General features: G+C 47.1%; 47 non-coding genes across 47 annotated transcripts; all 47 read left to right on the top strand.

Moving 5' to 3' along the window:
• Positions 1–176: 176 nt before the first annotated feature.
• LOC136214455 (5S ribosomal RNA) lies at positions 177–295 on the top strand. Its single transcript, XR_010681541.1, has one exon. It is a non-coding gene; the product is annotated as a 5S ribosomal RNA (ribosomal RNA).
• Positions 296–476: 181 nt separating this feature from the next.
• Positions 477–595, top strand: LOC136214589 (5S ribosomal RNA). Its single transcript, XR_010681669.1, has one exon. It is a non-coding gene; the product is annotated as a 5S ribosomal RNA (ribosomal RNA).
• A 183-nt stretch (positions 596–778) lies between these two features.
• LOC136213325 (5S ribosomal RNA) lies at positions 779–897 on the top strand. Its single transcript, XR_010680442.1, has one exon. It is a non-coding gene; the product is annotated as a 5S ribosomal RNA (ribosomal RNA).
• A 259-nt stretch (positions 898–1156) lies between these two features.
• Positions 1157–1275, top strand: LOC136212728 (5S ribosomal RNA). The gene has a single exon (XR_010679869.1). It is a non-coding gene; the product is annotated as a 5S ribosomal RNA (ribosomal RNA).
• A 259-nt stretch (positions 1276–1534) lies between these two features.
• LOC136213795 (5S ribosomal RNA) lies at positions 1535–1653 on the top strand. The gene has a single exon (XR_010680898.1). It is a non-coding gene; the product is annotated as a 5S ribosomal RNA (ribosomal RNA).
• A 182-nt stretch (positions 1654–1835) lies between these two features.
• LOC136214995 (5S ribosomal RNA) lies at positions 1836–1954 on the top strand. The gene has a single exon (XR_010682053.1). It is a non-coding gene; the product is annotated as a 5S ribosomal RNA (ribosomal RNA).
• Positions 1955–2213: 259 nt separating this feature from the next.
• Positions 2214–2332, top strand: LOC136214577 (5S ribosomal RNA). Its single transcript, XR_010681656.1, has one exon. It is a non-coding gene; the product is annotated as a 5S ribosomal RNA (ribosomal RNA).
• A 257-nt stretch (positions 2333–2589) lies between these two features.
• On the top strand, positions 2590–2708 carry LOC136212727 (5S ribosomal RNA). Its single transcript, XR_010679868.1, has one exon. It is a non-coding gene; the product is annotated as a 5S ribosomal RNA (ribosomal RNA).
• A 183-nt stretch (positions 2709–2891) lies between these two features.
• Positions 2892–3010, top strand: LOC136215434 (5S ribosomal RNA). The gene has a single exon (XR_010682474.1). It is a non-coding gene; the product is annotated as a 5S ribosomal RNA (ribosomal RNA).
• Positions 3011–3193: 183 nt separating this feature from the next.
• Positions 3194–3312, top strand: LOC136213067 (5S ribosomal RNA). The gene has a single exon (XR_010680200.1). It is a non-coding gene; the product is annotated as a 5S ribosomal RNA (ribosomal RNA).
• Positions 3313–3571: 259 nt separating this feature from the next.
• Positions 3572–3690, top strand: LOC136214565 (5S ribosomal RNA). Its single transcript, XR_010681645.1, has one exon. It is a non-coding gene; the product is annotated as a 5S ribosomal RNA (ribosomal RNA).
• A 182-nt stretch (positions 3691–3872) lies between these two features.
• On the top strand, positions 3873–3991 carry LOC136212726 (5S ribosomal RNA). Its single transcript, XR_010679867.1, has one exon. It is a non-coding gene; the product is annotated as a 5S ribosomal RNA (ribosomal RNA).
• A 181-nt stretch (positions 3992–4172) lies between these two features.
• On the top strand, positions 4173–4291 carry LOC136214553 (5S ribosomal RNA). The gene has a single exon (XR_010681634.1). It is a non-coding gene; the product is annotated as a 5S ribosomal RNA (ribosomal RNA).
• Positions 4292–4472: 181 nt separating this feature from the next.
• On the top strand, positions 4473–4591 carry LOC136212724 (5S ribosomal RNA). The gene has a single exon (XR_010679866.1). It is a non-coding gene; the product is annotated as a 5S ribosomal RNA (ribosomal RNA).
• A 183-nt stretch (positions 4592–4774) lies between these two features.
• LOC136211650 (5S ribosomal RNA) lies at positions 4775–4893 on the top strand. Its single transcript, XR_010678846.1, has one exon. It is a non-coding gene; the product is annotated as a 5S ribosomal RNA (ribosomal RNA).
• A 258-nt stretch (positions 4894–5151) lies between these two features.
• On the top strand, positions 5152–5270 carry LOC136214630 (5S ribosomal RNA). The gene has a single exon (XR_010681711.1). It is a non-coding gene; the product is annotated as a 5S ribosomal RNA (ribosomal RNA).
• A 183-nt stretch (positions 5271–5453) lies between these two features.
• Positions 5454–5572, top strand: LOC136214542 (5S ribosomal RNA). Its single transcript, XR_010681623.1, has one exon. It is a non-coding gene; the product is annotated as a 5S ribosomal RNA (ribosomal RNA).
• Positions 5573–5831: 259 nt separating this feature from the next.
• Positions 5832–5950, top strand: LOC136214528 (5S ribosomal RNA). The gene has a single exon (XR_010681610.1). It is a non-coding gene; the product is annotated as a 5S ribosomal RNA (ribosomal RNA).
• Positions 5951–6132: 182 nt separating this feature from the next.
• On the top strand, positions 6133–6251 carry LOC136214517 (5S ribosomal RNA). The gene has a single exon (XR_010681599.1). It is a non-coding gene; the product is annotated as a 5S ribosomal RNA (ribosomal RNA).
• A 259-nt stretch (positions 6252–6510) lies between these two features.
• Positions 6511–6629, top strand: LOC136212391 (5S ribosomal RNA). Its single transcript, XR_010679551.1, has one exon. It is a non-coding gene; the product is annotated as a 5S ribosomal RNA (ribosomal RNA).
• A 259-nt stretch (positions 6630–6888) lies between these two features.
• LOC136213175 (5S ribosomal RNA) lies at positions 6889–7007 on the top strand. The gene has a single exon (XR_010680301.1). It is a non-coding gene; the product is annotated as a 5S ribosomal RNA (ribosomal RNA).
• Positions 7008–7267: 260 nt separating this feature from the next.
• On the top strand, positions 7268–7386 carry LOC136212723 (5S ribosomal RNA). Its single transcript, XR_010679865.1, has one exon. It is a non-coding gene; the product is annotated as a 5S ribosomal RNA (ribosomal RNA).
• Positions 7387–7569: 183 nt separating this feature from the next.
• On the top strand, positions 7570–7688 carry LOC136214505 (5S ribosomal RNA). Its single transcript, XR_010681587.1, has one exon. It is a non-coding gene; the product is annotated as a 5S ribosomal RNA (ribosomal RNA).
• Positions 7689–7870: 182 nt separating this feature from the next.
• LOC136214492 (5S ribosomal RNA) lies at positions 7871–7989 on the top strand. The gene has a single exon (XR_010681576.1). It is a non-coding gene; the product is annotated as a 5S ribosomal RNA (ribosomal RNA).
• A 259-nt stretch (positions 7990–8248) lies between these two features.
• Positions 8249–8367, top strand: LOC136212390 (5S ribosomal RNA). Its single transcript, XR_010679550.1, has one exon. It is a non-coding gene; the product is annotated as a 5S ribosomal RNA (ribosomal RNA).
• Positions 8368–8626: 259 nt separating this feature from the next.
• LOC136213174 (5S ribosomal RNA) lies at positions 8627–8745 on the top strand. Its single transcript, XR_010680300.1, has one exon. It is a non-coding gene; the product is annotated as a 5S ribosomal RNA (ribosomal RNA).
• Positions 8746–9005: 260 nt separating this feature from the next.
• LOC136212722 (5S ribosomal RNA) lies at positions 9006–9124 on the top strand. Its single transcript, XR_010679864.1, has one exon. It is a non-coding gene; the product is annotated as a 5S ribosomal RNA (ribosomal RNA).
• A 183-nt stretch (positions 9125–9307) lies between these two features.
• On the top strand, positions 9308–9426 carry LOC136212488 (5S ribosomal RNA). The gene has a single exon (XR_010679641.1). It is a non-coding gene; the product is annotated as a 5S ribosomal RNA (ribosomal RNA).
• Positions 9427–9668: 242 nt separating this feature from the next.
• LOC136214993 (5S ribosomal RNA) lies at positions 9669–9787 on the top strand. Its single transcript, XR_010682051.1, has one exon. It is a non-coding gene; the product is annotated as a 5S ribosomal RNA (ribosomal RNA).
• Positions 9788–9969: 182 nt separating this feature from the next.
• Positions 9970–10088, top strand: LOC136214480 (5S ribosomal RNA). Its single transcript, XR_010681565.1, has one exon. It is a non-coding gene; the product is annotated as a 5S ribosomal RNA (ribosomal RNA).
• A 258-nt stretch (positions 10089–10346) lies between these two features.
• LOC136214468 (5S ribosomal RNA) lies at positions 10347–10465 on the top strand. The gene has a single exon (XR_010681553.1). It is a non-coding gene; the product is annotated as a 5S ribosomal RNA (ribosomal RNA).
• A 259-nt stretch (positions 10466–10724) lies between these two features.
• LOC136214456 (5S ribosomal RNA) lies at positions 10725–10843 on the top strand. The gene has a single exon (XR_010681542.1). It is a non-coding gene; the product is annotated as a 5S ribosomal RNA (ribosomal RNA).
• Positions 10844–11103: 260 nt separating this feature from the next.
• Positions 11104–11222, top strand: LOC136214445 (5S ribosomal RNA). The gene has a single exon (XR_010681530.1). It is a non-coding gene; the product is annotated as a 5S ribosomal RNA (ribosomal RNA).
• Positions 11223–11480: 258 nt separating this feature from the next.
• On the top strand, positions 11481–11599 carry LOC136214434 (5S ribosomal RNA). The gene has a single exon (XR_010681519.1). It is a non-coding gene; the product is annotated as a 5S ribosomal RNA (ribosomal RNA).
• A 260-nt stretch (positions 11600–11859) lies between these two features.
• LOC136212721 (5S ribosomal RNA) lies at positions 11860–11978 on the top strand. The gene has a single exon (XR_010679863.1). It is a non-coding gene; the product is annotated as a 5S ribosomal RNA (ribosomal RNA).
• Positions 11979–12161: 183 nt separating this feature from the next.
• LOC136215551 (5S ribosomal RNA) lies at positions 12162–12280 on the top strand. Its single transcript, XR_010682590.1, has one exon. It is a non-coding gene; the product is annotated as a 5S ribosomal RNA (ribosomal RNA).
• Positions 12281–12538: 258 nt separating this feature from the next.
• On the top strand, positions 12539–12657 carry LOC136213471 (5S ribosomal RNA). Its single transcript, XR_010680580.1, has one exon. It is a non-coding gene; the product is annotated as a 5S ribosomal RNA (ribosomal RNA).
• A 258-nt stretch (positions 12658–12915) lies between these two features.
• LOC136214766 (5S ribosomal RNA) lies at positions 12916–13034 on the top strand. The gene has a single exon (XR_010681838.1). It is a non-coding gene; the product is annotated as a 5S ribosomal RNA (ribosomal RNA).
• Positions 13035–13217: 183 nt separating this feature from the next.
• LOC136214247 (5S ribosomal RNA) lies at positions 13218–13336 on the top strand. Its single transcript, XR_010681343.1, has one exon. It is a non-coding gene; the product is annotated as a 5S ribosomal RNA (ribosomal RNA).
• Positions 13337–13519: 183 nt separating this feature from the next.
• Positions 13520–13638, top strand: LOC136214422 (5S ribosomal RNA). Its single transcript, XR_010681508.1, has one exon. It is a non-coding gene; the product is annotated as a 5S ribosomal RNA (ribosomal RNA).
• Positions 13639–13898: 260 nt separating this feature from the next.
• LOC136213066 (5S ribosomal RNA) lies at positions 13899–14017 on the top strand. The gene has a single exon (XR_010680199.1). It is a non-coding gene; the product is annotated as a 5S ribosomal RNA (ribosomal RNA).
• Positions 14018–14200: 183 nt separating this feature from the next.
• Positions 14201–14319, top strand: LOC136214992 (5S ribosomal RNA). Its single transcript, XR_010682050.1, has one exon. It is a non-coding gene; the product is annotated as a 5S ribosomal RNA (ribosomal RNA).
• Positions 14320–14578: 259 nt separating this feature from the next.
• Positions 14579–14697, top strand: LOC136212048 (5S ribosomal RNA). The gene has a single exon (XR_010679226.1). It is a non-coding gene; the product is annotated as a 5S ribosomal RNA (ribosomal RNA).
• A 260-nt stretch (positions 14698–14957) lies between these two features.
• Positions 14958–15076, top strand: LOC136212719 (5S ribosomal RNA). Its single transcript, XR_010679861.1, has one exon. It is a non-coding gene; the product is annotated as a 5S ribosomal RNA (ribosomal RNA).
• A 183-nt stretch (positions 15077–15259) lies between these two features.
• LOC136214409 (5S ribosomal RNA) lies at positions 15260–15378 on the top strand. The gene has a single exon (XR_010681495.1). It is a non-coding gene; the product is annotated as a 5S ribosomal RNA (ribosomal RNA).
• Positions 15379–15637: 259 nt separating this feature from the next.
• Positions 15638–15756, top strand: LOC136212487 (5S ribosomal RNA). Its single transcript, XR_010679640.1, has one exon. It is a non-coding gene; the product is annotated as a 5S ribosomal RNA (ribosomal RNA).
• A 242-nt stretch (positions 15757–15998) lies between these two features.
• LOC136214991 (5S ribosomal RNA) lies at positions 15999–16117 on the top strand. The gene has a single exon (XR_010682049.1). It is a non-coding gene; the product is annotated as a 5S ribosomal RNA (ribosomal RNA).
• Positions 16118–16203: the final 86 nt, after the last annotated feature.

Below are 16203 nucleotides of genomic sequence, written 5' to 3'. Positions count from 1 at the left end.
TTTTTGCAACGTGCATTTTTTAATTATTTAATTTTTTTTTCACCATGGCGTGCACGTTTTCGAGGCAGGGGTCAGTGTTTGGGGTCCGGGGGCTTGTGCATGCACGTGAAGGATGAGCATACGGGAGAAAGGGGCGCCCAGTATGGAATATATGCTTAGTTTTTGCATAGGATGACGGGTGCGATCATACCAGCACTAATGCACCGGATCCCATCAGAACTCCGAAGTCAAACGTGCTTGGGCGAGAGTAGTACTAAGATGGGTGACCTCTTGGAAAGTCCTCGTGTTGCACCCCTAAACTTTTTTATAACGTGCATTTTTTAATTATTTAATTTTTTTTCACCATGGCGTGCACGTTTTCGAGGCGGGGGTCAGTGTTTGGGGTCCGGGGGCTTGTGCATGCACGTGAAGGATGAGCATACGGGAGAAAGGGGCGCCCAGTATGGAATATATGCTTAGTTTTTGCATGTGATGACGGGTGCGATCATACCAGCACTAATGCACCGGATCCCATCAGAACTCCGAAGTTAAACGTGCTTGGGCGAGAGTAGTACTAAGATGGGTGACCTCTTGGGAAGTCCTCGTGTTGCACCCCCAAACTTTTTTGCAACATGCATTTTTTAATTATTTAATTTTTTTTTTCACCATGGCGTGCATGTTTTCGAGGCGGGGGTCAGTGTTTGGGGTCCGGGGGCTTGTGCATGCACGTGAAGGATGAGCATACGGGAGAAAGGGGCGCCCAGTATGGAATATATGCTTAGTTTTTGCATGGGATGACGCGTGCGATCATACCAGCACTAATGCACCGGATCCCATCAGAACTCCGAAGTTAAACGTGCTTGGGCGAGAGTAGTACTAAGATGGGTGACCTCTTGGGAAGTCCTCGTGTTGCACCCCCAAACTTTTTTGCAACGTGCATTTTTTAATTATTTAATTTTTTTTTCACCATGGCGTGCACGTTTTCGAGGCGGGCCCAAACTTTTTTGCAACGTGCATTTTTTAATTATTTAATTTTTTTTTCACCATGGCGTGCACGTTTTCGAGGCGGGGGTCAGTGTTTGGGGTCCGGGGGCTTGTGCATGCACGTGAAGGATGAGCATACGGGAGAAAGGGGCGCCCAGTATGGAATATATGCTTAGTTTTTGCATGTGATGACGGGTGCGATCATACCAGCACTAATGCACCGGATCCCATCAGAACTCCGAAGTTAAACGTGCTTGGGCGAGAGTAGTACTAAGATGGTTGACCTCTTGGGAAGTCCTCGTGTTGCACCCCCAAACTTTTTTGCAACGTGCATTTTTTAATTATTTAATTTTTTTTTCACCATGGCGTGCACGTTTTCGAGGCGGGCCCAAACTTTTTTGCAACGTGCATTTTTTAATTATTTAATTTTTTTTTCACCATGGCGTGCACGTTTTCGAGGCGGGGGTCAGTGTTTGGGGTCCGGGGGCTTGTGCATGCACGTGAAGGATGAGCATACGGGAGAAAGGGGCGCCCAGTATGGAATATATGCTTAGTTTTTGCATGGGATGACGGGTGCGATCATACTAGCACTAATGCACCGGATCCCATCAGAACTCCGAAGTGAAACGTGCTTGGGCGAGAGTAGTACTAAGATGGGTGACCTCTTGGGAAGTCCTCGTGTTGCACCCCTAAACTTTTTTGCAACGTGCATTTTTTAATTATTTAATTTTTTTTTCACCATGGCGTGCACGTTTTCGAGGCGGGGGTCAGTGTTTGGGGTCCGGGGGCTTGTGCATGCACGTGAAGGATGAGCATACGGGAGAAAGGGGCGCCCAGTATGGAATATATGCTTAGTTTTTGCATGGGATGACGGGTGCGATCATACCAGCACTAATGCACCGGATCCCATCAGAACCCCGAAGTTAAACGTGCTTGGGCGAGAGTAGTACTAAGATGGGTGACCTCTTCGGAAGTCCTCGTGTTGCACCCCCAAACTTTTTTGCAACGTGCATTTTTTAATTATTTAATTTTTTTTTCACCATGGCGTGCACGTTTTCGAGGCGGGCCCAAACTTTTTTGCAACGTGCATTTTTTAATTATTTAATTTTTTTTTCACCATGGCGTGCACGTTTTCGAGGCGGGGGTCAGTGTTTGGGGTCCGGGGGCTTGTGCATGCACGTGAAGGATGAGCATACGGGAGAAAGGGGCGCCCAGTATGGAATATATGCTTAGTTTTTGCATGGGATGACGGGTGCGATCATACCAGCACTAATGCACCGGATCCCATCAGAACTCCGAAGTTAAACGTGCTTGGGCGAGAGTAGTACTAAGATGGGTGACCTCTTGGGAAGTCCTCGTGTTGCACCCCTAAACTTTTTTGCAACGTGCATTTTTTAATTATTTAATTTTTTTTCACCATGGCGTGCACGTTTTCGAGGCGGGCCCAAACTTTTTTGCAACGTGCATTTTTTAATTATTTAATTTTTTTTCACCATGGCGTGCACGTTTTCGAGGCGGGGGTCAGTGTTTGGGGTCCGGGGGCTTGTGCATGCACGTGAAGGATGAGCATACGGGAGAAAGGGGCGCCCAGTATGGAATATATGCTTAGTTTTTGCATGTGATGACGGGTGCGATCATACCAGCACTAATGCACCGGATCCCATCAGAACTCCGAAGTTAAACGTGCTTGGGCGAGAGTAGTACTAAGATGGTTGACCTCTTGGGAAGTCCTCGTGTTGCACCCCCAAACTTTTTTGCAACGTGCATTTTTTAATTATTTAATTTTTTTTTTCACCATGGCGTGCATGTTTTCGAGGCGGGGGTCAGTGTTTGGGGTCCGGGGGCTTGTGCATGCACGTGAAGGATGAGCATACGGGAGAAAGGGGCGCCCAGTATGGAATATATGCTTAGTTTTTGCATGGGATGACAGGTGCGATCATACCAGCACTAATGCACCGGATCCCATCAGAACTCCGAAGTTAAACGTGCTTGGGCGAGAGTAGTACTAAGATGGGTGACCTCTTCGGAAGTCCTCATGTTGCACCCCCAAACTTTTTTGCAACGTGCATTTTATAATTATTTAATTTTTTTTTTCACCATGGCGTGCATGTTTTCGAGGCGGGGGTCAGTGTTTGGGGTCCGGGGGCTTGTGCATGCACGTGAAGGATGAGCATACGGGAGAAAGGGGCGCCCAGTATGGAATATATGCTTAGTTTTTGCATGGGATGACGGGTGCGATCATACCAGCACTAATGCACCGGATCCCATCAGAACTCCGAAGTTAAACGTGCTTGGGCGAGAGTAGTACTAAGATGGGTGACCTCTTCGGAAGTCCTCGTGTTGCACCCCCAAACTTTTTTGCAACGTGCATTTTTTAATTATTTAATTTTTTTTTCACCATGGCGTGCACGTTTTCGAGGCGGGCCCAAACTTTTTTGCAACGTGCATTTTTTAATTATTTAATTTTTTTTTCACCATGGCGTGCACGTTTTCGAGGCAGGGGTCAGTGTTTGGGGTCCGGGGGCTTGTGCATGCACGTGAAGGATGAGCATACGGGAGAAAGGGGCGCCCAGTATGGAATATATGCTTAGTTTTTGCATGGGATGACGGGTGCGATCATACCAGCACTAATGCACCGGATCCCATCAGAACTCCGAAGTTAAACGTGCTTGGGCGAGAGTAGTACTAAGATGGGTGACCTCTTGGGAAGTCCTCGTGTTGCACCCCTAAACTTTTTTGCAACGTGCATTTTTTAATTATTTAATTTTTTTTTCACCATGGCGTGCACGTTTTCGAGGCAGGGGTCAGTGTTTGGGGTCCGGGGGCTTGTGCATGCACGTGAAGGATGAGCATACGGGAGAAAGGGGCGCCCAGTATGGAATATATGCTTAGTTTTTGCATGGGATGACGGGTGCGATCATACCAGCACTAATGCACCGGATCCCATCAGAACTCCGAAGTTAAACGTGCTTGGGCGAGAGTAGTACTAAGATGGTTGACCTCTTGGGAAGTCCTCGTGTTGCACCCCCAAACTTTTTTGCAACGTGCATTTTTTAATTATTTAATTTTTTTTCACCATGGCGTGCACGTTTTCGAGGCGGGGGTCAGTGTTTGGGGTCCGGGGGCTTGTGCATGCACGTGAAGGATGAGCATACGAGAGAAAGGGGCGCCCAGTATGGAATATATGCTTAGTTTTTGCATGGGATGACGGGTGCGATCATACCAGCACTAATGCACCGGATCCCATCAGAACTCCGAAGTTAAACGTGCTTGGGCGAGAGTAGTACTAAGATGGGTGACCTCTTGGGAAGTCCTCGTGTTGCACCCCCAAACTTTTTTGCAACGTGCATTTTTTAATTATTTAATTTTTTTTCACCATGGCGTGCACGTTTTCGAGGCGGGGGTCAGTGTTTGGGGTCCGGGGGCTTGTGCATGCACGTGAAGGATGAGCATACGAGAGAAAGGGGCGCCCAGTATGGAATATATGCTTAGTTTTTGCATGGGATGACGGGTGCGATCATACCAGCACTAATGCACCGGATCCCATCAGAACTCCGAAGTTAAACGTGCTTGGGCGAGAGTAGTACTAAGATGGTTGACCTCTTGGGAAGTCCTCGTGTTGCACCCCCAAACTTTTTTGCAACGTGCATTTTTTAATTATTTAATTTTTTTTTTCACCATGGCGTGCATGTTTTCGAGGCGGGGGTCAGTGTTTGGGGTCCGGGGGCTTGTGCATGCACGTGAAGGATGAGCATACGGGAGAAAGGGGCGCCCAGTATGGAATATATGCTTAGTTTTTGCATGGGATGACGGGTGCGATCATACCAGCACTAATGCACCGGATCCCATCAGAACTCCGAAGTTAAACGTGCTTGGGCGAGAGTAGTACTAAGATGGGTGACCTCTTGGGAATTCCTCGTGTTGCACCCCTAAACTTTTTTATAACGTGCATTTTTTAATTATTTAATTTTTTTTTCACCATGGCGTGCACGTTTTCGAGGCGGGCCCAAACTTTTTTGCAACGTGCATTTTTTAATTATTTAATTTTTTTTCACCATGGCGTGCACGTTTTCGAGGCGGGGGTCAGTGTTTGGGGTCCGGGGGCTTATGCATGCACGTGAAGGATGAGCATACGGGAGAAAGGGGCGCCCAGTATGGAATATATGCTTAGTTTTTGCATGTGATGACGGCTGCGATCATACCAGCACTAATGCACCGGATCCCATCAGAACTCCGAAGTTAAACGTGCTTGGGCGAGAGTAGTACTAAGATGGTTGACCTCTTGGGAAGTCCTCGTGTTGCACCCCCAAACTTTTTTGCAACGTGCATTTTTTAATTATTTAATTTTTTTTTTCACCATGGCGTGCATGTTTTCGAGGCGGGGGTCAGTGTTTGGGGTCCGGGGGCTTGTGCATGCACGTGAAGGATGAGCATACGGGAGAAAGGGGCGCCCAGTATGGAATATATGCTTAGTTTTTGCATGGGATGACGGGTGCGATCATACCAGCACTAATGCACCGGATCCCATCAGAACTCCGAAGTTAAACGTGCTTGGGCGAGAGTAGTACTAAGATGGGTGACCTCTTGGGAAGTCCTCGTGTTGCACCCCCAAATTTTTTTGCAACGTGCATTTTTTAATTATTTAATTTTTTTTTCACCATGGCGTGCACGTTTTCGAGCCGGGCCCAAACTTTTTTGCAACGTGCATTTTTTAATTATTTAATTTTTTTTTCACCATGGCGTGCACGTTTTCGAGGCGGGGGTCAGTGTTTGGGGTCCGGGGGCTTGTGCATGCACGTGAAGGATGAGCATACGGGAGAAAGGGGCGCCCAGTATGGAATATATGCTTAGTTTTTGTATGGGATGACGGGTGCGATCATACCAGCACTAATGCACCGGATCCCATCAGAACTCCGAAGTTAAACGTGCTTGGGCGAGAGTAGTACTAAGATGGGTGACCTCTTGGGAAGTCCTCGTGTTGCACCCCTAAACTTTTTTGCAACGTGCATTTTTTAATTATTTAATTTTTTTTTCACCATGGCGTGCACGTTTTCGAGGCGGGGGTCAGTGTTTGGGGTCCGGGGGCTTGTGCATGCACGTGAAGGATGAGCATACGGGAGAAAGGGGCGCCCAGTATGGAATATATGCTTAGTTTTTGCATGGGATGACGGGTGCGATCATACCAGCACTAATGCACCGGATCCCATCAGAACTCCGAAGTTAAACGTGCTTGGGCGAGAGTAGTACTAAGATGGGTGACCTCTTGGGAAGTCCTCGTGTTGCACCCCCAAACTTTTTTGCAACGTGCATTTTTTAATTATTTAATTTTTTTTTCACCATGGCGTGCACGTTTTCGAGGCGGGCCCAAACTTTTTTGCAACGTGCATTTTTTAATTATTTAATTTTTTTTTCACCATGGCGTGCACGTTTTCGAGGCGGGGGTCAGTGTTTGGGGTCCGGGGGCTTGTGCATGCACGTGAAGGATGAGCATACGGGAGAAAGGGGCGCCCAGTATGGAATATATGCTTAGTTTTTGCATGGGATGACGGGTGCGATCATACCAGCACTAATGCACCGGATCCCATCAGAACTCTGAAGTTAAACGTGCTTGGGCGAGAGTAGTACTAAGATGGGTGACCTCTTGGGAAGTCCTCGTGTTGCACCCCTAAACTTTTTTGCAACGTGCATTTTTTAATTATTTAATTTTTTTTTCACCATGGCGTGCACATTTTCGAGGCGGGCCCAAACTTTTTTGCAACGTGCATTTTTTAATTATTTAATTTTTTTTTCACCATGGCGTGCACGTTTTCGAGGCGGGGGTCAGTGTTTGGGGTCCGGGGGCTTGTGCATGCACGTGAAGGATGAGCATACGGGAGAAAGGGGCGCCCAGTATGGAATATATGCTTAGTTTTTGCATGGGATGACGGGTGCGATCATACCAGCACTAATGCACCGGATCCCATCAGAACTCCGAAGTTAAACGTGCTTGGGTGAGAGTAGTACTAAGATGGGTGACCTCTTGGGAAGTCCTCGTGTTGCACCCCTAAACTTTTTTGCAACGTGCATTTTTTAATTATTTAATTTTTTTTTCACCATGGCGTGCACGTTTTCGAGGCGGGCCCAAACTTTTTTGCAACGTGCATTTTTTAATTATTTAATTTTTTTTTTCACCATGGCGTGCACGTTTTCGAGGCGGGGGTCAGTGTTTGGGGTCCGGGGGCTTGTGCATGCACGTGAAGGATGAGCATACGGGAGAAAGGGGCGCCCAGTATGGAATATATGCTTAGTTTTTGCATGTGATGACGGGTGCGATCATACCAGCACTAATGCACCGGATCCCATCAGAACTCCGAAGTTAAACGTGCTTGGGCGAGAGTAGTACTAAGATGGTTGACCTCTTGGGAAGTCCTCGTGTTGCACCCCCAAACTTTTTTGCAACGTGCATTTTTTAATTATTTAATTTTTTTTTTCACCATGGCGTGCATGTTTTCGAGGCGGGGGTCAGTGTTTGGGGTCCGGGGGCTTGTGCATGCACGTGAAGGATGAGCATACGGGAGAAAGGGGCGCCCAGTATGGAATATATGCTTAGTTTTTGCATGGGATGACGGGTGCGATCATACCAGCACTAATGCACCGGATCCCATCAGAACTCCGAAGTTAAACGTGCTTGGGCGAGAGTAGTACTAAGATGGGTGACCTCTTGGGAAGTCCTCGTGTTGCACCCCTAAACTTTTTTGCAACGTGCATTTTTTAATTATTTAATTTTTTTTTCACCATGGCGTGCACGTTTTCGAGGCGGGGGTCAGTGTTTGGGGTCCGGGGGCTTGTGCATGCACGTGAAGGATGAGCATACGGGAGAAAGGGGCGCCCAGTATGGAATATATGCTTAGTTTTTGCATGGGATGACGGGTGCGATCATACCAGCACTAATGCACCGGATCCCATCAGAACTCCGAAGTTAAACGTGCTTGGGCGAGAGTAGTACTAAGATGGGTGACCTCTTGGGAAGTCCTCGTGTTGCACCCCCAAACTTTTTTGCAACGTGCATTTTTTAATTATTTAATTTTTTTTTCACCATGGCGTGCACGTTTTCGAGGCGGGCCCAAACTTTTTTGCAACGTGCATTTTTTAATTATTTAATTTTTTTTTCACCATGGCGTGCACGTTTTCGAGGCGGGGGTCAGTGTTTGGGGTCCGGGGGCTTGTGCATGCACGTGAAGGATGAGCATACGGGAGAAAGGGGCGCCCAGTATGGAATATATGCTTAGTTTTTGCATGGGATGACGGGTGCGATCATACCAGCACTAATGCACCGGATCCCATCAGAACTCTGAAGTTAAACGTGCTTGGGCGAGAGTAGTACTAAGATGGGTGACCTCTTGGGAAGTCCTCGTGTTGCACCCCTAAACTTTTTTGCAACGTGCATTTTTTAATTATTTAATTTTTTTTTCACCATGGCGTGCACATTTTCGAGGCGGGCCCAAACTTTTTTGCAACGTGCATTTTTTAATTATTTAATTTTTTTTTCACCATGGCGTGCACGTTTTCGAGGCGGGGGTCAGTGTTTGGGGTCCGGGGGCTTGTGCATGCACGTGAAGGATGAGCATACGGGAGAAAGGGGCGCCCAGTATGGAATATATGCTTAGTTTTTGCATGGGATGACGGGTGCGATCATACCAGCACTAATGCACCGGATCCCATCAGAACTCCGAAGTTAAACGTGCTTGGGTGAGAGTAGTACTAAGATGGGTGACCTCTTGGGAAGTCCTCGTGTTGCACCCCTAAACTTTTTTGCAACGTGCATTTTTTAATTATTTAATTTTTTTTTCACCATGGCGTGCACGTTTTCGAGGCGGGCCCAAACTTTTTTGCAACGTGCATTTTTTAATTATTTAATTTTTTTTTTCACCATGGCGTGCACGTTTTCGAGGCGGGGGTCAGTGTTTGGGGTCCGGGGGCTTGTGCATGCACGTGAAGGATGAGCATACGGGAGAAAGGGGCGCCCAGTATGGAATATATGCTTAGTTTTTGCATGTGATGACGGGTGCGATCATACCAGCACTAATGCACCGGATCCCATCAGAACTCCGAAGTTAAACGTGCTTGGGCGAGAGTAGTACTAAGATGGTTGACCTCTTGGGAAGTCCTCGTGTTGCACCCCCAAACTTTTTTGCAACGTGCATTTTTTAATTATTTAATTTTTTTTTTCACCATGGCGTGCATGTTTTCGAGGCGGGGGTCAGTGTTTGGGGTCCGGGGGCTTGTGCATGCACGTGAAGGATGAGCATACGGGAGAAAGGGGCGCCCAGTATGGAATATATGCTTAGTTTTTGCATGGGATGACGGGTGCGATCATACCAGCACTAATGCACCGGATCCCATCAGAACTCCGAAGTTAAACGTGCTTGGGCGAGAGTGGTACTAAGATGGGTGACCTCTTGGGAAGTCCTCGTGTTGCACCCCTAAACTTTTTTGCAACGTGCATTTTTTAATTATTTAATTTTTTTTTCACCATGGCGGGCCCAAACTTTTTTGCAACGTGCATTTTTTAATTATTTAATTTTTTTTTCACCATGGCGTGCACGTTTTCGAGGCGGGAGTCAGTGTTTGGGGTCCGGGGGCTTGTGCATGCACGTGAAGGATGAGCATACGGGAGAAAGGGGCGCCCAGTATGGAATATATGCTTAGTTTTTGCATGGGATGACGGGTGCGATCATACCAGCACTAATGCACCGGATCCCATCAGAACCCCGAAGTTAAACGTGCTTGGGCGAGAGTAGTACTAAGATGGGTGACCTCTTCGGAAGTCCTCGTGTTGCACCCCCAAACTTTTTTGCAACGTGCATTTTTTAATTATTTAATTTTTTTTTCACCATGGCGTGCACGTTTTCGAGGCAGGGGTCAGTGTTTGGGGTCCAGGGGCTTGTGCATGCACGTGAAGGATGAGCATACGGGAGAAAGGGGCGCCCAGTATGGAATATATGCTTAGTTTTTGCATGGGATGACGGGTGCGATCATACCAGCACTAATGCACCGGATCCCATCAGAACTCCGAAGTTAAACGTGCTTGGGCGAGAGTAGTACTAAGATGGGTGACCTCTTGGGAAGTCCTCGTGTTGCACCCCTAAACTTTTTTATAACGTGCATTTTTTAATTATTTAATTTTTTTTTCACCATGGCGTGCACGTTTTCGAGGCGGGCCCAAACTTTTTTGCAACGTGCATTTTTTAATTATTTAATTTTTTTTCACCATGGCGTGCACGTTTTCGAGGCGGGGGTCAGTGTTTGGGGTCCGGGGGCTTGTGCATGCACGTGAAGGATGAGCATACGGGAGAAAGGGGCGCCCAGTATGGAATATATGCTTAGTTTTTGCATATGATGACGGGTGCGATCATACCAGCACTAATGCACCGGATCCCATCAGAACTCCGAAGTTAAACGTGCTTGGGCGAGAGTAGTACTAAGATGGGTGACCTCTTGGGAAGTCCTCGTGTTGCACCCCTAAACTTTTTTGCAACGTGCATTTTTTAATTATTTAATTTTTTTTTCACCATGGCGTGCACGTTTTCGAGGCGGGCCCAAACTTTTTTGCAACGTGCATTTTTTAATTATTTAATTTTTTTTTCACCATGGCGTGCACGTTTTCGAGGCGGGGGTCAGTGTTTGGGGTCCGGGGGCTTGTGCATGAACGTGAAGGATGAGCATACGGGAGAAAGGGGCGCCCAGTATGGAATATATGCTTAGTTTTTGCATGGGATGACGGGTGCGATCATACCAGCACTAATGCACCGGATCCCATCAGAACTCCGAAGTTAAACGTGCTTGGGCGAGAGTAGTACTAAGATGGGTGACCTCTTGGGAAGTCCTCGTGTTGCACCCCTAAACTTTTTTGCAACGTGCATTTTTTAATTATTTAATTTTTTTTTCACCATGGCGTGCACGTTTTCGAGGCGGGCCTAAACTTTTTTGCAACGTGCATTTTTTAATTATTTAATTTTTTTTTTCACCATGGCGTGCACGTTTTCGAGGCGGGGGTCAGTGTTTGGGGTCCGGGGGCTTGTGCATGCACGTGAAGGATGAGCATACGGGAGAAAGGGGCGCCCAGTATGGAATATATGCTTAGTTTTTGCATAGGATGACGGGTGCGATCATACCAGCACTAATGCACCGGATCCCATCAGAACTCCGAAGTTAAACGTGCTTGGGCGAGAGTAGTACTAAGATGGGTGACCTCTTGGGAAGTCCTCGTGTTGCACCCCTAAACTTTTTTGCAACGTGCATTTTTTAATTATTTAATTTTTTTTTCACCATGGCGTGCACGTTTTCGAGCCGGGCCCAAACTTTTTTGCAACGTGCATTTTTTAATTATTTAATTTTTTTTCACCATGGCGTGCACGTTTTCGAGGCGGGGGTCAGTGTTTGGGGTCCGGGGGCTTGTGCATGCACGTGAAGGATGAGCATACGGGAGAAAGGGGCGCCCAGTATGGAATATATGCTTAGTTTTTGCATGGGATGACGGGTGCGATCATACCAGCACTAATGCACCGGATCCCATCAGAACTCCGAAGTTAAACGTGCTTGGGCGAGAGTAGTACTAAGATGGGTGACCTCTTGGGAAGTCCTCGTGTTGCACCCCTAAACTTTTTTGCAACGTGCATTTTTTAATTATTTAATTTTTTTTTCACCATGGCGTGCACGTTTTCGAGGCGGGCCCAAACTTTTTTGCAACGTGCATTTTTTAATTATTTAATTTTTTTTTTCACCATGGCGTGCACGTTTTCGAGGCGGGGGTCAGTGTTTGGGGTCCGGGGGCTTGTGCATGCACGTGAAGGATGAGCATACGGGAGAAAGGGGCGCCCAGTATGGAATATATGCTTAGTTTTTGCATGTGATGACGGGTGCGATCATACCAGCACTAATGCACCGGATCCCATCAGAACTCCGAAGTTAAACGTGCTTGGGCGAGAGTAGTACTAAGATGGTTGACCTCTTGGGAAGTCCTCGTGTTGCACCCCCAAACTTTTTTGCAACGTGCATTTTTTAATTATTTAATTTTTTTTTTCACCATGGCGTGCACGTTTTCGAGGCGGGGGTCAGTGTTTGGGGTCCGGGGGCTTGTGCATGCACGTGAAGGATGAGCATACGGGAGAAAGGGGCGCCCAGTATGGAATATATGCTTAGTTTTTGCATGGGTTGACGGGTGCGATCATACCAGCACTAATGCACCGGATCCCATCAGAACCCCGAAGTTAAACGTGCTTGGGCGAGAGTAGTACTAAGATGGGTGACCTCTTCGGAAGTCCTCGTGTTACACCCCCAAACTTTTTTGCAACGTGCATTTTTTAATTATTTAATTTTTTTTCACCATGGCGTGCACGTTTTCGAGGCGGGCCCAAACTTTTTTGCAACGTGCATTTTTTAATTATTTAATTTTTTTTTCACCATGGCGTGCACGTTTTCGAGGCGGGGGTCAGTGTTTGGGGTCCGGGGGCTTGTGCATGCACGTGAAGGATGAGCATACGGGAGAAAGGGGCGCCCAGTATGGAATATATGCTTAGTTTTTGCATGGGATGACCGGTGCGATCATACCAGCACTAATGCACCGGATCCCATCAGAACTCCGAAGTTAAACGTGCTTGGGCGAGAGTAGTACTAAGATGGGTGACCTCTTGGGAAGTCCTCGTGTTGCACCCCTAAACTTTTTTGCAACGTGCATTTTTTAATTATTTAATTTTTTTTTCACCATGGCGTGCACGTTTTCGAGGCGGGCCCAAACTTTTTTGCAACGTGCATTTTTTAATTATTTAATTTTTTTTCACCATGGCGTGCACGTTTTCGAGGCGGGGGTCAGTGTTTGGGGTCCGGGGGCTTGTGCATGCACGTGAAGGATGAGCATACGGGAGAAATGGGCGCCCAGTATGGAATATATGCTTAGTTTTTGCATGTGATGACGGGTGCGATCATACCAGCACTAATGCACAGGATCCCATCAGAACTCCGAAGTTAAACGTGCTTGGGCGAGAGTAGTACTAAGATGGTTGACCTCTTGGGAAGTCCTCGTGTTGCACCCCCAAACTTTTTTGCAACATGCATTTTTTAATTATTTAATTTTTTTTTTCACCATGGCGTGCATGTTTTCGAGGCGGGGGTCAGTGTTTGGGGTCCGGGGGCTTGTGCATGCACGTGAAGGATGAGCATACGGGAGAAAGGGGCGCCCAGTATGGAATATATGCTTAGTTTTTGCATGGGATGACGGGTGCGATCATACCAGCACTAATGCACCGGATCCCATCAGAACTCCGAAGTAAAACGTGCTTGGGCGAGAGTAGTACTAAGATGGGTGACCTCTTCGGAAGTCCTCGTGTTGCACCCCCAAACTTTTTTGCAACGTGCATTTTTTAATTATTTAATTTTTTTTTTCACCATGGCGTGCATGTTTTCGAGGCGGGGGTCAGTGTTTGGGGTCCGGGGGCTTGTGCATGCACGTGAAGGATGAGCATACGGGAGAAAGGGGCGCCCAGTATGGAATATATGCTTAGTTTTTGCATGGGATGACGGGTGCGATCATACCAGCACTAATGCACCGGATCCCATCAGAACTCCGAAGTTAAACGTGCTTGGGCGAGAGTAGTACTAAGATGGGTGACCTCTTGGGAAGTCCTCGTGTTGCACCCCTAAACTTTTTTATAACGTGCATTTTTTAATTATTTAATTTTTTTTTCACCATGGCGTGCACGTTTTCGAGGCGGGCCTAAACTTTTTTGCAACGTGCATTTTTTAATTATTTAATTTTTTTTTTCACCATGGCGTGCACGTTTTCGAGGCGGGGGTCAGTGTTTGGGGTCCGGGGGCTTGTGCATGCACGTGAAGGATGAGCATACGGGAGAAAGGGGCGCCCAGTATGGAATATATGCTTAGTTTTTGCATGTGATGACGGGTGCGATCATACCAGCACTAATGCACCGGATCCCATCAGAACTCCGAAGTTAAACGTGCTTGGGCGAGAGTAGTACTAAGATGGGTGACCTCTTCGGAAGTCCTCGTGTTGCACCCCCAAACTTTTTTGCAACGTGCATTTTTTAATTATTTAATTTTTTTTTTCACCATGGCGTGCATGTTTTCGAGGCGGGGGTCAGTGTTTGGGGTCCGGGGGCTTGTGCATGCACGTGAAGGATGAGCATACGGGAGAAAGGGGCGCCCAGTATGGAATATATGCTTAGTTTTTGCATGGGATGACGGGTGCGATCATACCAGCACTAATGCACCGGATCCCATCAGAACCCCGAAGTTAAACGTGCTTGGGCGAGAGTAGTACTAAGATGGGTGACCTCTTCGGAAGTCCTCGTGTTGCACCCCCAAACTTTTTTGCAACGTGCATTTTTTAATTATTTAATTTTTTTTTCACCATGGCGTGCACGTTTTCGAGGCGGGCCCAAACTTTTTTGCAACGTGCATTTTTTAATTATTTAATTTTTTTTTCACCATGGCGTGCACGTTTTCGAGGCGGGGGTCAGTGTTTGGGGTCCGGGGGCTTGTGCATGCACGTGAAGGATGAGCATACGGGAGAAAGGGGCGCCCAGTATGGAATATATGCTTAGTTTTTGCATGGGATGACGGGTGCGATCATACCAGCACTAATGCACCGGATCCCATCAGAACTCCGAAGTGAAACGTGCTTGGGCGAGAGTAGTACTAAGATGGGTGACCTCTTGGGAAGTCCTCGTGTTGCACCCCTAAACTTTTTTGCAACGTGCATTTTTTAATTATTTAATTTTTTTTTCACCATGGCGTGCACGTTTTCGAGGCGGGCCCAAACTTTTTTGCAACGTGCATTTTTTAATTATTTAATTTTTTTTTTCACCATGGCGTGCACGTTTTCGAGGCGGGGGTCAGTGTTTGGGGTCCGGGGGCTTGTGCATGCACGTGAAGGATGAGCATACGGGAGAAAGGGGCGCCCAGTATGGAATATATGCTTAGTTTTTGCATGTGATGACGGGTGCGATCATACCAGCACTAATGCACCGGATCCCATCAGAACTCCGAAGTTAAACGTGCTTGGGCGAGAGTAGTACTAAGATGGTTGACCTCTTGGGAAGTCCTCGTGTTGCACCCCCAAACTTTTTTGCAACGTGCATTTTTTAATTATTTAATTTTTTTTTTCACCATGGCGTGCATGTTTTCGAGGCGGGGGTCAGTGTTTGGGGTCCGGGGGCTTGTGCATGCACGTGAAGGATGAGCATACGGGAGAAAGGGGCGCCCAGTATGGAATATATGCTTAGTTTTTGCATGGGATGACGGGTGCGATCATACCAGCACTAATGCACCGGATCCCATCAGAACTCCGAAGTTAAACGTGCTTGGGCGAGAGTAGTACTAAGATGGGTGACCTCTTGGGAAGTCCTCGTGTTGCACCCCCAATCTTTTTTGCAACGTGCATTTTTTAATTATTTAATTTTTTTTTCACCATGGCGTGCACGTTTTCGAGGCGGGCCCAAACTTTTTTGCAACGTGCATTTTTTAATTATTTAATTTTTTTTTCACCATGGCGTGCACGTTTTCGAGGCGGGGGTCAGTGTTTGGGGTCCGGGGGCTTGTGCATGCACGTGAAGGATGAGCATACGGGAGAAAGGGGCGCCCAGTATGGAATATATGCTTAGTTTTTGCATGGGATGACGGGTGCGATCATACCAGCACTAATGCACCGGATCCCATCAGAACTCCGAAGTTAAACGTGCTTGGGCGAGAGTGGTACTAAGATGGGTGACCTCTTGGGAAGTCCTCGTGTTGCACCCCTAAACTTTTTTGCAACGTGCATTTTTTAATTATTTAATTTTTTTTTCACCATGGCGGGCCCAAACTTTTTTGCAACGTGCATTTTTTAATTATTTAATTTTTTTTTCACCATGGCGTGCACGTTTTCGAGGCGGGAGTCAGTGTTTGGGGTCCGGGGGCTTGTGCATGCACGTGAAGGATGAGCATACGGGAGAAAGGGGCGCCCAGTATGGAATATATGCTTAGTTTTTGCATGGGATGACGGGTGCGATCATACCAGCACTAATGCACCGGATCCCATCAGAACCCCGAAGTTAAACGTGCTTGGGCGAGAGTAGTACTAAGATGGGTGACCTCTTCGGAAGTCCTCGTGTTGCACCCCCAAACTTTTTTGCAACGTGCATTTTTTAATTATTTAATTTTTTTTTCACCATGGCGTGCACGTTTTCGAGGCGGGCCCAAACGTTT

This window comes from Euphorbia lathyris, chromosome 1 (assembly GCF_963576675.1).
Source record: "Euphorbia lathyris chromosome 1, ddEupLath1.1, whole genome shotgun sequence".
Lineage (NCBI taxonomy): Eukaryota > Viridiplantae > Streptophyta > Magnoliopsida > Malpighiales > Euphorbiaceae > Euphorbia > Euphorbia lathyris.
The sequence above is the reverse complement of the archived record's forward strand: the minus strand, read 5'-3'. Positions and strand labels throughout refer to the sequence as shown.